This window comes from Pteropus medius, unplaced genomic scaffold, assembly GCF_902729225.1.
Source record: "Pteropus medius unplaced genomic scaffold, Ma_sr-lr_union100, whole genome shotgun sequence".
Classification (NCBI taxonomy): Eukaryota; Metazoa; Chordata; class Mammalia; order Chiroptera; family Pteropodidae; genus Pteropus; species Pteropus medius.
Genome location: NW_024344374.1, coordinates 2,518,288 through 2,535,163, shown reverse-complemented (window position 1 = coordinate 2,535,163; position 16,876 = coordinate 2,518,288). Strand labels below are relative to the sequence as shown.

Below are 16,876 nucleotides of genomic sequence, written 5' to 3'. Positions count from 1 at the left end.
TCATTAGACAGTGGAAATGATTTTCAAATATGTCTTTACAGCTTTTGAAAACATGTCTTGTGCATACAGTAACCAGAGCCAATATAAGGGCACTGAGACTTTCAAAGGGGGGCCCTAAGAAAGGAAAAAAGTAAGACACCCTCTCTACTTAAAAAAAAAAAGTCATATAGCGTATCCTTCTGTCATAACAAGTATGTACTTTTTAAATACCCATGTGTATAACTACTTTTTCCACTACTGAGCTCGACACAGTACCACTTTAAAATATTTATTCTCTAAATTTCCCCCCACGTGGTCCCTTGCTTTTTTCCCCCCACCATCTCTATAACTCAGAAGAACGCAAGAGGATACTCTTTAAACATACTTTATCAAGCTATTACAGTAAGTTTTATATCTCTCATATTAACTAATATATTTCAATTAATTTTCCATTATGGTCAGATTTCCTTCCAGAACACTAGGATATACTCCTGGCATGAGTAACTGGAAGAGATAAACCATCAGGAACATAAGCTATTAGCATGCTAAGTAATAAGCAAGGCCAGTTCTCACCAGCGAGAGCCAGGAGGAAGTGCCCCCCAGTATGTGAATCCTGGCTCCCCCATTTCGTAACTTGGGTAAATTGCCTCCCTAAACTTCAGTTTTCCCTACCATATGAACAGTCCCTGGTTCATATTAAATGGTAAACAAACATTGCCTAGTATTAATATGAACTGTGAGTCACTCCAGGAGGGGGTATAGCATTTTGTTGAAGGTCTATGTGATATTCCCACTCTATAGAGGAGCTGGCAGAACTTTTTGATGACGCAGTCATATTTATTCTCCTTATAGACAGTATTCTTACCCATTATCAGAAGGGACAATATTTGCTTGACAGTAGGAGGAGAGGTTCTTGCCACTGAATTCTGATATGCAAATGAAAATGGTCTCTCATCCATACAAACCCCCTTCTCAGTTATCATATTAAATAATAAACAATCTTCATAGAAGACCATTTAAGATAGAAACCACTGAAGGGCAATAATACTTATTATTGAAATCTTTACATAATCTTTAGCTGGCATCTATTTTTGGCCATCTTCAGTCTATAATCCAGTGTTCAAATTTTACCGCACATGAAGGACCCAAATCAGGTCCAATTTGGGCTGAGTGATTGATGCTCAGTTGCTAACTAATTGGTCACAGTATAAAAGGATGATGTAATTAAGGATCAGAATGGCTAAACATTCTGGACCACAATGGCCTTATTTTGGATTTTAAAAGGCCAGGATTGGATTGACAGACCAGCCTGTGACGCCTGGCTGAAGCACATCGCTTAATCCCAAACTGGACACCAGGTAATTGTCGCAGTCCATTCCCTTCCCTTCTGAAATAAGCTTGTCTTTGTTCTTCAATTCTTCTAACACCCAGAGTGTAGATAGAGAAGCTCTATGGATAACTTTAGAGAGGACTATCACATTTTCTGCCCATTAATAATGCAGCTATTTTCTGCTGTGCTCTATTCTCTACCACATTTTCCAGGAAAATCTCCACCTAGGCCTTCAAGTTTCCATCTGTCCTTTATCAGAAAAGCTGTATTTGTAACCCTGAAGTCACGTAAATTGTCTTCTAAGCCCAATTCTATTTTTTTTACAATGAGAACTAACCAAAGAATGTGGATCTGAACACTGGTCTTCATATTTCACATGCAGTAGGTACCAAATTACAAGGTCTTTTTCCACTTGCTTTATTGTTGTCTTAAAAGCAATGCCTTTCTTCTTCCTGTAGGCTCTTCCCAATGGACAGACTTCTTCTATTTTAACTTGTCAATCATTCCCCTGCCTCCCTTCTTCTTCTTTTCCTTCTCCCATCCAAGCAGTCTCTGCTTCCCAGCAAATTTCCACCACATAATTATGGCAATGCTTTAGCCTACTTTTCTGTTAGCTTAACAACCCTGTCTATTTTCTACTTATGCTGATGTTACTGTTTGCTTTTCTGACAGGCTAATCCGTGTATCCTTTCAAGGCCCAACTTCCCCTACCATGATAGCAGCTGGAGCTCTAATTCACAGGTGCCTTCCAAAGCTTTTCATTAGCAGTAGAAATGAGATGGTTTAGAAACCCATTTCTTAATCTGCAGGTGAGTATTGGAACCTTTGTGCAGCAAACATCTTTCAAGTATCCCACATTGTGCCACTGCACAATTATTTTCTGAGTAATAAGAACAATGGTATAGGCACATTTGTACTGTTAAAGGGAGAATGTTCCCTCAGAGGGAATCGGCTCCCCCATGCCTCCCTCCTCCCACCCCCCGACCCTACCTCTGGCATTTCCCAGCTCAAGAGAGAAGCACTCAGCTGACATGAGCATAACTGAAGAATAATGACTTTACTTTCTTAAATCTGAACAGGGAAGAAAGAATTCCCAAATTTGAAGGCCTTAGCTCATGTTCTGGTTCAACTGGCCAGACAAGGGCTTAGGGAGTAAGTTTGGCCTTCCCCAGCTGGGCTCTGTGGCAGCTAAGCCTCTCCACAAATCCTGGGCTTAATTACTTCTGACACAGTTGTCTCGCCTGGGCCTCCAGCTCCTTTTGTGTTCAAACCAATCTGAATCCAAAGGTAAGTCCTTACTCATCTTGGACAAATGCTTAATTTCCTACGAAGTGATCCTAAAACATTTAAATCAGGATCCACTGGCTCTTGGTAGAATTTTCCCCATCTTTCCTTGCATGATCTTTGTTAAAAATCTACTCGAAAGCCTAACAAATAATTTTCTGAATTAAGCAGTCTTCATCTCAAGTATTTATTTTTGAACAAATAAGTACCTACCAACCTTTCCTTCACTCTCAAGAGCAGGCTTTGCTCTTTGAACGAAGTTTGGGGTTAAGATGTGAACAGGCATAGCAGAAGTATTTTATTAATATCCAGAAGCAACATGCAATGAACTGAACAAGCAAACACACGAAAGCAAGAAAATCAATACCAAAATACCCATGACCTGGCACAAAAAGAAACCTTCCATCCAAGAATAACTCAAGAAAAAATGTCTCTAGCTAGGAATTAGGCAAGAATGCTTTGAAGACACCAAGTGTCTGCTCACCAGAATGAAAAGACAATGCATTTGCAGGTGACTATATTGCACCCTCTTGCACCATACTGCTCTACCTCATCTTTCCAGACCTTGAAAAAAGCAACGTTGTGTTAGAGCCACACATCCGAAGACTAAAAATCTTATGAATGCTTCGACTGCTGAGGACAAGAGTCTTTAGAAAGTAGATAAATTTTATGATAGTATCTCCAAGCAGAAAATGTAAATCCAAAGCATTTCCAATCGGCTTTCTATTTATCAGTGTGTGTAGTTCTCAAGATACAAAGTTCAAGGGGACAAAAGATTCAAAAAGAGCTTCCCAGTAAACAGAATCCAAATTCATAAAAATCCATTTTCCCTCACTTGGAAACTTCTCCTCCTGGGTCTTATAAATCCAGGAAACAGTTCAATTTAGCATTATCTTCTCTCCAACGTCCTCCCCCCCAAAAAACTTTTTTTTCTTCCTTCAGTACTGGCATGCAAACCATGCTGTTTTAACTTCTTTCCTGTTCTCCCAGTTCTTCTGGAACATTTTATTTTCGACAGTCAACTCATTTGGAGGAGTGCCACACTGAGGTTCGACTGTTTATAGCGTTAACTGTGTTTCTGCCAGAAGTCCACATCCAGCACTACCTTCTCCAGACTGCCTCCTGGATTAAGATTTATGCTTTAGTTTGGAAGAAGCTTAGAAAATGTGGAAACTTCCAAACATCACTCTTCCTTACAAAACTGCTTTCATTTGTCCAAGAGGAATCGGAGATGAAAACTCTTCCGAAGGTACTGACCCACCTCCTGCTCATAGCTAAATGCTGCTTCTGTTGTTAAAAAGTCATTTTAAGGATGACTTCATGTATATTGGGGAACGGTCATTGGTCTGAGAGAGAACTGGGCTCCTAGGAGATACATGGAGGGCACATCTTTGTATGAGTTTTGGAACACTGGAAAATCACCAGTAATTGTTTTAGACTGGATTTCACTCTCATGGACATTCATCAGTATTACAAAATGGCATCTCTGAAAGAAGCTAATTTAAATCTGTACCATGTTGCAAAATAAATCCTCAGAGACCAATTGTGGGCACTTTTGTAAGTTGTAATCGACCCAGACAAACTTCCAAAGAAGGGCATTTGAAAAGGACTCCCAAGCCCTAGGTGACAGAACTATAGAGCAGAAGAGGACAATGAAAAGCGCAGCTACAAGCCCAAGAGCTGAAACTTGACTGGAAGTCACATATCATAACTCACATACATTTCTCCAAAACTGGCTTCTGGAGTGTATCACTTCTATAAATGAAACCATGCTCAGCCCTGGATTCCCTAACATGTTAACTTCAACTAACAAAAATCAATACTCCTGCCCTACTAGTGTATGATTACAGTTTCTGGAGCTGGTGTTTCACAAACCGCTACAATCATGTGTGCTGGGGCAGTAGAAAGGGCACTGGGTTGGGAGTCAGCCGACCTAAGTTCTAGACCTGGCTTTGTTACAACTGAACTTTCTGACCTCGGGCAAGTCACTTCAAGTCTCAGTGCCAGTTTCCTCTTCAGTAAAATACAGGGGGGTGGGGGGGCGAGATTTGAAGTTGATCTCTGTAAGGCACAAAACAACCAGCTTCTCAGTTAAAGTTCTGACTGGTGAAGATCAAGTAATATGTATCATTTATGGTATATCTCTTAGTCAACTTTTTACATGATTTTTATGGTAATTTCTACTTGGGAAAAACATTTTTGTCCATCGCCCCAAAACCTCAGCTTCATCTCGGGGCTCCGAGTTCTTTCATATTATAATAAATGACTCTCTTCTTTTCCTTTCTTATTATTTTAAGCAACCTTCCCCAAACTAAGACTTGTGCTATTAAAAGAGCTTAGAACTTCCCATTTCCTTGCTAGGGCTAAAATTAAACTGTCCATTCCTTAGGGCCCAACATAACATCTGCCAGATGTCTTGGCATATCACACAAGAAGAGGAATTTTCTTCTAGCATTATCTCCTCGCCTCTCCATTTTCTCATAATCAATTAATAGGTCATAGCTAATGTTTTTCTCAAAGCCACCAACTTCATAAGTATGTGAACCTCACCAAGGATACTTGCTTTCATACACAAACACAACACACACACACACACACACTCACATATTGACAGAAGCTGACTTTTTTTTTCCAGTTCACTAGCTTTTAGCGATAGACTCTGGAAATATTTCCTCCACCTCTTTTGAATGTCCTTGGTTTCCATGTACTAATCATCCAATTATATACTCATGTCAGATTTTTTGCAATCTGCGTTCATTATTTATATATTTCCTAATTTGTGAGTGTGGCATTGTGAAATAGCACCTCTGGTCTCTACTCAACTTGTAACATTCGATACAGCTTTGTCAATGCTGTCCTATGAGGCAGTGAACTATAAGTCTGACAAAGGCACGCACCGCAAAGAAGATAAGTAAGGTTACCTCACCAAAAAAAAAAAAAATTAACATTAGGAAAGAATTCAAGATAGGTTAGACCCTATGAAACTCCATCACACAGAAAAAGGAACTCTTTCCCAAGTCAACTTTATCATTCTTTTCTTTCAGGAAAACTCATCCCGAGTACTCTAAAGTCCATTAATAGAGTTAGATTTATTTTCCCCTATGCCTTCCAGAAGACTCATTAAAAGATTTTATACACACACACACACACACACACACACACACATACTTTTTATTTATTTATTCTGTGTCTAAAAGTTGTCTCTAACTCCAAAGAGTGGGGGAAAAAACAAGTCCTCAGGGATTAATGATCAATGAGTTAGATAGACATAAATCTAATATGAGAGCTACTAAGGACTGAGAAGTTCCAACAATAATCTTTTTTTTTTATGACAGTGTACATCATAGCTCACATATATTTCTCCAGAATGATTTCTGTGACATATTAAAACTATGCAAAAATTTGCATAATGAGCCTCATCAACTTGATGTCTCAAAAACAAAAGGATCTCTGAGCTTTGACATCAAATGAGAATATTCAATTCGACATCCTTATTTCTCTCATAGTGGTTTATCCAAGATACTTGTCCCATTTTGAATGTGTATATCTATAAAAATACAAAAACCATGTCTTTCATATTATGGCACTTCTCATGTTGATGAAGGGCATCAGAGATGGGACGGATCTTTTAGGTAACCAGTTAGAACATATTCTCAAACTCCAAAAATGCTCTCAGACACCTATTTTTTCCTCTAGAAAGCTCAACTCTAAGACTATCCATAAAGACACTAAGGCGTTTGGATGCAAAGTTTAAAAAAAACTGTGGTGAGTCAAACTGCTGGACTGGCAACCACTTTGTCAGATTTTTTTTTCTCCACTGAAATAAGTAATTAAGCAGTTGTCTTGATATCCACAACAAAAAAGATACCATGGAAGTTTGCTTCTTCAAGATCAAAGTCTAATGTATTTATGTTTACATAAACATATATGGTAAACTAGATGCAAAATTACTTAGTAATTACTTTCCCAAATAACTCCTTATTCCCTTGCACTTGAACTTCCCAGTCTAAACATGTAGCAGCCATACATGCATTAGCAAATTTAAATATAACATTGATGACATTCCACTTAGGAGGAATAGTAACAGTATCAAAAAAATAACATTCAAAAATGAATAAGTAAAGGTATGATTCCAAGTGAGATTTTTAAAGTGCTCTTGGAGAGTCCTAGGTTTTGAATAAGAAGCAGAGATCTGAAGAGAAGTATTTTTATACGAGCATACACATCAACTGAAAATCTTGAAAACCATACATCTCTGTCTGCAAAAACAGGGCTTTACTTCATTGACCATGGACAATTATCAGTTAAAGAACCATGTGTTCCCCCCTCTCCTTCATTCCCCTCAGAAGAACAATAACCCTCAATTAATGACACAACAGTTTGGTTTGAAAAATGTGATGTTGTCATATACAGCATTGTGCATTTACTGAATGACACTGCTACCAGCTACTCAACAGAATATAATTACATCTGGAATCTAAAACCACTTCAATATGCACAAAAATACTGTAGACATTAAGGAACTTTACAGAGACACACACACAAAAATCTGACACACGAGAAAGCAAAGCTAGAATAAAGCTGATACAAGTCGCTCACCAATGTGTTCCTTATTTCTGTTGAAGCTGGTACCTTTCTATATTTCTCCTTGGTTGAAAACAAGGTCTAATCAGCCTCCTTATAATATATTAATTGGTTCTGCATCTCCTCCAAGTTTTCATTCCACTGTGGAGTCCTCCTCACCTGTCTTCAATTGTCCATCTAAAATTCTTCCAACATCTTTCCTCATCCTCAAGATGGCTACCTCACCTAATGGAAAAGCAACATCTTCATGGTTGGCTTTTATAAAATCCTCGAGCATTTCAGGATTTAGTTCTTTACTTGGATCAATTACATACATCCTCTAGAACTAATCTGTGAAGAACTCCAATCAATGTGTGTGGTCAGGGGTAGGACTGGGTCCTTTCTTCAAATCATCCTCACAAAATGTCTTCCTATAAGACTAATAAATTCCTCCCAATTAAAAAGGTAAAGATACCTGGACATAAGATTTTCTCAACTGACATAATATTTTAAAAATTTGTTTCTATAGTGACATTGTTAAGACATCTGATATTTCTGAAGACTTACAGTACTTGAGAACACAGGAAAAACAGCAGGATGGAAGGGAAGAGGGAAAACAAAGGAACTAAAAGAAGGCCTAACACACAAATGGAACAACCTGAAGAGAAAAGTAGACCCTGGAGAAACTGGTGTCAGTCAGAGTTCCTGTGAGATCTTGTAGCATTTGTTTGTTGAGTTTTGGTTTTTTTTTTTCTTCCCAGAGATCAACCCAAACCAGACAAAAAAAGTCTTGCAATGCATCAAAACATGATGATAGCCAAGCCTCAGAACTCCAAAATCTCAGCTTAGGGCCACCACTGTCTTTACAATGAGGAAACAACATTTCCTGGTGACTTTCAGGAGACCTGGAGCAGCTTAAAAGTTGTGTGAAGACCTCGGTGGAAAATGTTTAAGGTCTGGCCTTGCCTTTCTTGAAGGAGGTCAAAACCCTTCAAGTCCACTCAGAAAGAAAAAAAAAATTCCAAAAGTTTACTTTAAAATGGAAACAAACATCTCAATAACTTGTGAAAACACTCCTTTGGTGGGAGAAAAATCTGAGCAGCCCTTAAAAGCCCCTCATTTCCTTGCATAATGAATAGACAGTGAGGAACCACCACAAGATTTCCCCAGGAAAGGGAGAAGGAGTAGGCAGGCAAGCCTCCTCCTCCAGCCATCACCAACAGAGCTTCAAAATGGAGACATCCATAATTTTATAAACACTTCTCATCTCAGCTTTGTCTCCTGGAAACCCGCTCTCCTCCATTTTCTGGTGGAGTTACATGACACGGCTTACCTGACTCAGTTCCCAGCTCTCAACCAAACTAGTCACTTCCTCCAAAACCTGCAAGCCATCTCCAGAAACAAAACCAAAGCAAACCAAACAGCCAACACAGACACTCAGGCATAGCCCCCGGGAGCCCTGGGAGAAAGCCCCAACTGGTTGGTCTTTTCCCATCCCAGACGCGTGCTTAAAAATGAAACTTTTTTTTTTTTTTTTTTTTTAGTAGGGGAGGAATATAAAAGGAACTCCAGGCAACCTTCCTCCCTCTCTGTAGATTAGAAGCTACAATGAAAAGAAAATGAGGGTTCCTTCAGGAATGGTGAAAAGCCTGGAGAATGAACGTGAGAAGGAGCTTTGTGTTTTGGAGTCTGGACTGGAACCAAGGCAGACAGCTTGCAAATGGAGGACAGGGAGATAAAGAAAGGGAAAGAGAGGGGCTGCTCCAGTGAGGGGCGGCAGCGGCTTCCCCTCGTGCCTGGAAGGAGGGCAGACCCCTGGGAACTGCACCAGGAGTGAGGCGACCCCCAGGCCCCTGGCTTCTTTTCTCCCTTCCTCAGAGGAGAGCCAAGAGTGTGTAATGGCTTCTCTTCTCCAGAAACCGTTGTCCTCCTCCACCAGACGCTTCTGAACCCTCAGCCTGGAGACAGCTCCTCAGCTGCTCCCGAACCTGCGCCCCCCACCCGGCTTGGTGGTCTTGCCTCCTTCTGCCCTGTCCCCTACCCAGCAGCACCACCACCAGCAGTACAGCAGCAGCCACCCCCCCGGACACATCCCGGATCTGCATCCCAACTTCTGGAGAAGAGAGACAGGAGACAGACAGGCAGAGACAGAGAGAGAGAGAGAGAGAGAGAGAGAGAGGTGAGAGAGAGAGAGAGAGACAGAGAGACAGAGAGACAGAGAGACAGAGAGACAGAGAGACAGAGAGACAGAGACAGGGACAGAGACAGAGAGAGAGAGAGAAGAGAGAGAGAAGAGGGAGCCAAATACCTGAGGAAGAGAGGGGTGCCAATCCGCACGGCTTTGCCATCGGGCTGGGGACAGGCAGACAGAGAGGGGGGAAAGGAAGGAGAGGGACAGAGAAAGAAAGAGGTCAACCGGCTCAGGTCGGGGCGGCTCAGAGCGCTCCCTCCTCTGCCCCTCGCTCGCTCGCTCCCCCTGGCTCTCAGCTCAGGTCTCCTCGCCTTCCGCCCTCCGCCCCCCTCTCGGTCCCTACTCCTGTCCCCGCGCTCAGAGCATCCGTCCTAAGCCTCCAGGTCTCTTCTCACTCATCTTTCATTTTCTCTTCTCTCCATAGAACTACACGAAATTAATTAAGCCCCAGCGCTCCGCTCCCCCCAGCAGAAGGAGCAGCCAGCAGGAAAAGCACAGCCACCTCGCAGCCACCAGCACCAGCTTCTCCTCCTCTTCCTCCCTCGCTTCTCCTCCTCCTCTTCCTCCTCCTCCTCCTTCTCCCCTCCTCCTCCTCTGCCCCCTCCTCCTTCCCTTCTCTTCTTGCTTTTTCTCTCCTTCCAATAGCTTAGTCCATGTGGGATCTCCTTCTGTTCTGCTCCACTAGGCCCTGTTTGGTTTGAATGAATGGAGGTTGTTTGAGTTTCCACTGCCCCAAGGCTCTCCTCCCTGGAGACCTGGACTACCCTGAGGTGGCTACAGCATCAGGAGAATCTTATAGAAGAAGGTCCTGGAGTGCTGAGGTTTTTTGAGTCTTCCAGTCTCCCACTTTTATCCCTTTTTCTTTTCTCCTTCCTGTTTTGGGTTATTACAGGAAGGTCAGAGTCTCATGTGTTTTTTGCTGGTCTCAGCAGAATGGAGGAGAATGCTGCCATCTTTCCTGCCTTTCCCTGGCTCCTCAGACTCCTTGCAGAAGCTGTAGATGATCTATATCTGTCTTTCTCCCCTTCCTTCTCTCCCCTCCTTCCTCCTCTCCTCCCTCTCACTCTCCCTCTCCTCTTCTCTTCCTCCTCCTCTCCCTCGCGCGCTCTCTCTCTCTCTCTCTCTCTCCCTCCCTCCCTCTGTGTCTCTCTCTGAATAATGAGCAACCAGAGGGAGAGAGAAAGCAAGACAGAAAGAGAGAAGGAAGACAATCTTCTCCTGCCACACAAAACGCCGGAGCACCAGGGGGTGCGCGAAGCCTTTCTAATAACAACAACAACGTGCAGGAGAGAGGAAGAAAAAAAAGAAAGAAAGAAAGAAATGAAGAAAGGGCTGGGTGGGGGAGGAGGGAAGAATTATCCAAGAGCTGGAGAAGAGCAGAAGGAGAAGCTGGAGGAGATGTTGAGGCTACATGGCTGTCCTCTCCCCCACCTCCCGCGCTGAACCCCAGAAGGAGGCAAGGTGGTTGCAAAGTTAAGGCTGGGACATTGTCTTTGTCGCTCAGAGCAACACAGAGCCAGGCCAGTGAGATGCAAGAGGAGGAGGTGGCGGCAGCGAAGGAGGAGGAGGAAGGAGGAGAAGCAGGCAAAGGAGGAGGAGAAGGGGAAGAGGGAGATGAGATGAATAAAGACCTGCGGAGAAGGCGGTGCGAGGAGCGCGGCGGCCGGGATGAGGCGTGCGCGCTCGCGTCCCGGAGGCGCCCGGACGCCCTGGCCCGCAGAGGAAGCCCCCGGTGAGGACACTGCCCGCCGGTCATAGCGCTCCCACCATCAGCCCTGCCCGAGGCGCCGAGCCCCGACCCCGGAGAGTCCCTCACACGCATCCATCTAGAGGCCACTCTTTGCAAAGAACATAGATGGGGAACTAGAGGTTGCAAGTCTAAATCCAGATCAACCACGTGGGGTTTTTTTAATCCCTTTCCAGCTTTCAGTGTGAGTATCTCCAGTGAAAAGCTCAAATTGTCCATTACTGGCACGTATTTTGAAGTCTTCCCCCCAGAAATAAAGGCTCATTGTGCAATTTATTTCTTTTCTGATAATGAAAGGGGGGGGAGAACCCATCATTCCGAGACTCAGAACCACCACTTTTTCCTAACTTGTGAAATGTTTTGACGGCGCACCAAAAGGAGAAAAAAAAAAGCCTACTTAAATAACTTTACACCCTCCAGCCCCGCGTTGTTTGCACTTTCTGGCTGATCATCTAAAGGCTCGGAAAGTAACAATCAGCGCTCCTAATGATAAGGTGTCATGGTGCTGAAGACAAGAGAGCCAAGATGAAGCTTTCACACCTTGAAATTTTATTTAGTGTAATTTTCCCCAAATTGTTCTGACCTATCTCTTGTGCAAAGGAGTGGGGTTTTCTCCCCTCTCTCATCAGGTCAAATGTCTCCTAAGGCTTTAATTTGATGGGGGGAGGGGGGAATGCCTACAGTATAAAATAAAATCAATACATCAAGTCAGGAGCAATTGAAGTTCAAGGGCATGGGTTGGTTGTACCATTTCTATGTCTCGCATCCTCGAATTGGACATCAACAGCCTCGGGACAGAGAAACACGCAGCGCGCGGGGCAGAGACCTTAATTAAAGTTTCTTTTGTCCGCGTCTGAATTGGGGGGATGTTGCTGGATTCCTTTGCATCGGGGAGCGCGCATCCGGTGTAGAAGCCGCGGAGTTGAGGATCCAGGGCAAGATTGCGCTCTTTAATGCTCCCTCCCCCTTCCGAACAGTCGGAGAAGATACACCCATAAACCCATATAATAAAGGAGGAGGAGGAGACGCGCGCGGAGTTGGTTCCCATCGGATAGCGGGGTTTCATAAACAGATCTGAATCATTTTCCAGGATATTTCCCCAATCGTTTATTCTGGGGCAGAATCCATCACCCAGTGGCACGATTTCACCCCCTCCGCGTTAACACTTCCTGCCCTTTTCCCCTCCCACTCACATTGAAAAGATTGGGAGCTCTAAAAGGGTGTTGATGGCGGGGGTGATAAATAAATAAATAAATGACACTCTACGCGTGCGGTGGAGAAGAAAGGGGGGTGAGGGCGAGGGAAGAGAAAAAGTAAGGAGAGGAGAACAAGGAAGAGAAAGCACAGAAGCGAGTGGGAGATGGGAGTCAAAGAAAGAGAAGAGAAAGAAGAAAGGAGAGTGGAGGACGGTGAGGCTGTTCAGGACTGAAATGACCCTGGCTTTGTGCAGAATTGGGAGGACTCCTCCTTCCAGGCGCCTGGAGGGACTTGGGGAAGTCCTTCTGCCCCGAGCTCCTCCCCCACGGGACCCCAGGGGTGTCTGAGCGCTGGCCGCCGCTCCCCCATAAATTCCTCGTGGCAACGAGAGGAAACGCGCCAGGTCTCCGCCGTCCCTTTCAGTGCCCCGGCTGATAATTTACCTCTTTGTCTTAAAAAACAAAAACCAAAAAACCAAAAAAACAAAAAAACAAACCTGACTTCTTCTGTCAAGCTTTGCACCGGGAAAATAACAATCGTATTTCAGATTGAAAGTTCCTATTACTGCTGGGTTTGGGAGGCTGTGATAAAACCTTCATCGACGTGGAGAAACCTTCTGGGTTACGTGGGTCGGAAGTCCTAAGATAGGGGCCGCCCTTTCCCGGGGGCAGGGGCGCAGAGAACCAGGTGGGAGGGAGGCAGGAAGAAGCGACGAGGTCAGAGGAAACCCAAGGCTCCGGAGGCACCACAGGGCTTCCCGCAGTCGGGGAATGAGCCCTGGGGAGGAGCCTTTCGCGAGAACGTGAGCGCGCCCCAACACGCTTCAGACCTCATAAACCCTCTTGGCAAAGACCGGGGAAGCGGCTGGCGGACAGACTGCGGTGAACTCCAGAAATTAACCTGCGCTACAATTAAGCGGGCTTCCGCCCTTTCACACTCACCTCGAGCGACCGAGATAGAGAGCTCCCGAACCGGCCGCGGGGGGACCTGGCTCCTCCCTCCCGTCCCAGGAGAAGAGGACAAAAAGGGGAGATGGACTTGGAGATGGCCCCGCCCTTCAAACGCTCCAATCCTTGGAAACTAAACCTCCTCTCCAAGCCTCCACGTCTAGAAGGGACAAAGGCAGCGAGGAGATCCAGAGACCGGTGGAGAGAGATAGGTGGCTCTCCGGCTTCTCCTGTGGGTGCATTGGGGGGGAAGGTACAATGGCTAAGTTTCCATCCCACAAACAGGATGGCCTGTAGAAGACCACCTTCTGGTTTAGAAGCAAATTGATTTCCCAAAGCCGTGGAGTGAACTATTGCAAAACTCCCGCATAGCCCTGCTTTTTGAATGTGAGAAGGCTAAAATTTCAATTACTGATGCCATACCCATTTTTTTTCTACCGTTTTTGGAGTCACAAGTGTCATAGTGTCCGTTAAAATAATTGAAAGAAATTAAACATGATAGGGGAGTGGGCTTTTTGTTTGCGTGTTTTTATTGGGGCCAGTTTTCTTTCAAATGATAGCAAATCAATTGGATAAATAAAAAGCTGGGTCAGTCAAGGAAAGCGGTGTGGCTGAAGGTTTTAGTGAAAATCTTGATAAACTTGGCACTTAAGTAACTGTAATTATGCTTTGCCATTAGCAGACCATTAAGATAAACAGAAGAAAGTTCACACCTCCTGCTATTCCATTCCCTAAGAATATTCACAAAGATAATACAAGCCTAGTTGGTGGGTTATCTTCTCCACCAGGAGGGTTAATTTCTAAATTTTTTAATTAAAATGGAAAAGCTTAGGTTTTGTACACAGCCAACAATGTGAGGGAAGTCTCATGGGGACATGCTGACTCCGTGAAATTTGCCTTTTGTTACTGTACCCTATGCCATTATCCCCTGGAGTCATATGGGATTTCAAGACTTTATTAATGTCCCAGGAAATATGAATATGTTGGAAATCTGGACTTTCTTCTCCCTTATCATGGGTGACTGGCATACAGACTCCTCGTAAAGGGAAATTATGGCTCATCAAAAGAGTGACTTTATGAGCATTAATAGAATAATAAATCTTGCAATTTTAGTTCAAGAAACTGTGGAGTCCTATAATCAAAGTGACCTGTGCAAATATGATCCACTTACTTGCTCAGCTCTATCCAGATAGGGAAAAATCTATAAATCATTTTCGTTTTTTCAAGGTTTAGTAAAGGAAGGCACCCACATCTCTCAGTGTTTATGTGGGGTGCGGGGTGGGAGTTGGGGAGAAGGAGATTCTATCACCTGCAGAAAGGACTCGTGGAAAGAAGAGTTGGTCCAGAGGCGACATTAAAAAGTAGAATTTCAACTGAAACAAGAGCATATAGATGTTCTAATGTCATTATTTCAATGTTTACGTTCTGTTATATAAAAAGGAAAAAGTCCTTCTGCTTCCTAAAAACTATTTAAAAAAAAAAAATCCAGTTTATAACCCCATTTTCTAAATTCCAGCTGGAAAACTGTTCAAGCTGATGATTTTAGCAAAACAAAGAGTAGATGAATAGAGTATGGCTTTTTCAGAAGTCTTAATTATTTCATCCTTAAATATTTGACCATATTTTGACACACTTCTTAAACTTAGTATTTTCCTGCCTATGTAAAACTCCTTTTCCTGCGATTCAATATAGTCTTTTAAAATTGGAGTTTGTTTGTGATTTTTTTATTTTGAATTTTTGAGATGTTTTACTCTTGTTGGTAATTACTGTTTTTGAAATTTTTTCCTGAAAGCTCTAAATTAGATAATTATGGACCTTCCAAATATCAAGAAAGTGAAGTCACTAGCACACCTTTCTAATCCTTTACAGAAAAAAAATCAATATATTCCATAAACCCATATTCAAATATATGTAACTAGTTGACTAGTGTTCATACTTAAGGAGAAGTGACTAAAAGAAGACAAAATTTGATGATTCATGATCCTGAACAGTTCTCGAAGGAAGAGAAAGTGCAAAAACTTATGTTAAATTTATTCTGTATGATCTTCAAAGATGTTTCAATAGCAATGTTCTGAAATTTAAAAAAAAACCTTTCTTCTATAGGTAGGAGTTAAATTTGCAGTTCAATTAAACTAGTTACTATAATATAGAACATCACGTATAATCATTCAATCATAAATATTTGTCTAGCATCTAGAGTGTGCCATACTGAGAACTGAATATTAGGGATACAAAATAAACCACTAGCTCTAAGATCACATGGCTTGGTTATAGAACTTTAGATTTTTAACTTACTCGAAAGCAATACTGGAATTTGGCCAATAAGGAGACTGATTAATTTGAACATTTCTGTTCCTACTATGGAGTTATTGAGAAGTAATATTTTAAAATAAAATTTTGGGATTTTTAAAAAAGCCAATGTTTTCCCTTAACTCATAATTTAACATGAAATTTTTCCTAGAGGAATTTTTTTTAAAAGACAATAACCTTAGATTAACTATGATTACGTTAACCAAAAATTCAGAAGAAAGAGACTCAAATGAAAGATTGTCCATTTGTTGAGGCACCCCTTATTAGCAGAAAGACCAGTATTTCCAGATTCTTACTACCTGAACTCAAACTGAAGCCCAGAGAGGGGATGTCACTTGGTCAAGAACACAGAGCTGGTGGGGGACAGTCATCACTAAAAGCTACAGTCATGTCAGTTTCCTAAAGTTATCATTTTCTTACCTTTAAGATTTCTTTTTTAAAAAAACATTTTCATACTACCTGTACTTTTATTTACTTAATACATATCATTTTTAAATCAACTTTAAAAAATTTTTTAGCAACAGCAGAAGCAATAATAGCCATAAAATCACAGGTCTGATAGGCTATTTACATATACATTTTCAATATACATGAAAATAAACATATTGTTATTAAAATTAAAATAACAAAAACATTTTTTGATTAAAAAACAATCTGATAGCATATAGCCCAAACTGTGAATCACTTTTTTAATTTAAAAAATGAGAAAATTATGTGGTCCAGTGATGGTTTGTATACCCCCAAATTAAGCCGCCTCATTATATGTTCTTAACAGAAATTAAAAATTAGTACAATCTTTTTAGCACAATTTAACAATATATATTTAACGGCTTAAAATGCTCTCATTTTTTGTCTTCTTAATTCCTCCTCTTAGAATCTACCTTAAAGAAACAGTCAGAAATGTAGAAAAGATTTATACAAAAAAATGATACAGGTAAAATAAGTAATTGAAAATAATGTGATTAAGATAAAAGGAATGATTAAGTAAATAATAATACATTCTTATGGCGACATATTAGGCAGTTTAAATTTTTTTGTGAAGATTTTGGAATTAAATAGAAATATGGCCTCATGTTGGGTAAAAGACCTAGATATAAAATTATGATCACTGATTATTTTTTCATAATTCACACTCACACAAAAATCACCTTGAAAGGAAATACACCGTGTCAATAGTAAGTTGATCTCTCATTATAAAAAATTTAGAAAATGTGGATATTTTATATATAAAATCTGTATGTTATATAATTACATATGCCATATATATGTAGGTATGTATATGCATATAAACATATACATATATACATAGTATGGAGTTCACTGCTTTG

At 41.7% G+C, this 16,876-nt stretch overlaps 1 protein-coding gene across 3 annotated transcripts in view; it reads right to left on the bottom strand.

Annotated features, from left to right (window-relative positions):
- The window catches only part of ZNF462 (zinc finger protein 462), a 128,641-nt gene extending 118,773 nt beyond the window's left edge, over positions 1 to 9,868 (bottom strand). The window contains exon 1 of one of the 3 annotated variants that reach the window (XM_039870637.1): positions 9,850 to 9,868. The gene's annotated coding sequence lies outside the window, so the exon portion shown is untranslated. The other 2 variants (XM_039870638.1, XM_039870636.1) reach the window with 2 other exon arrangements.
- Positions 9,869 to 16,876: the final 7,008 nt, after the last annotated feature.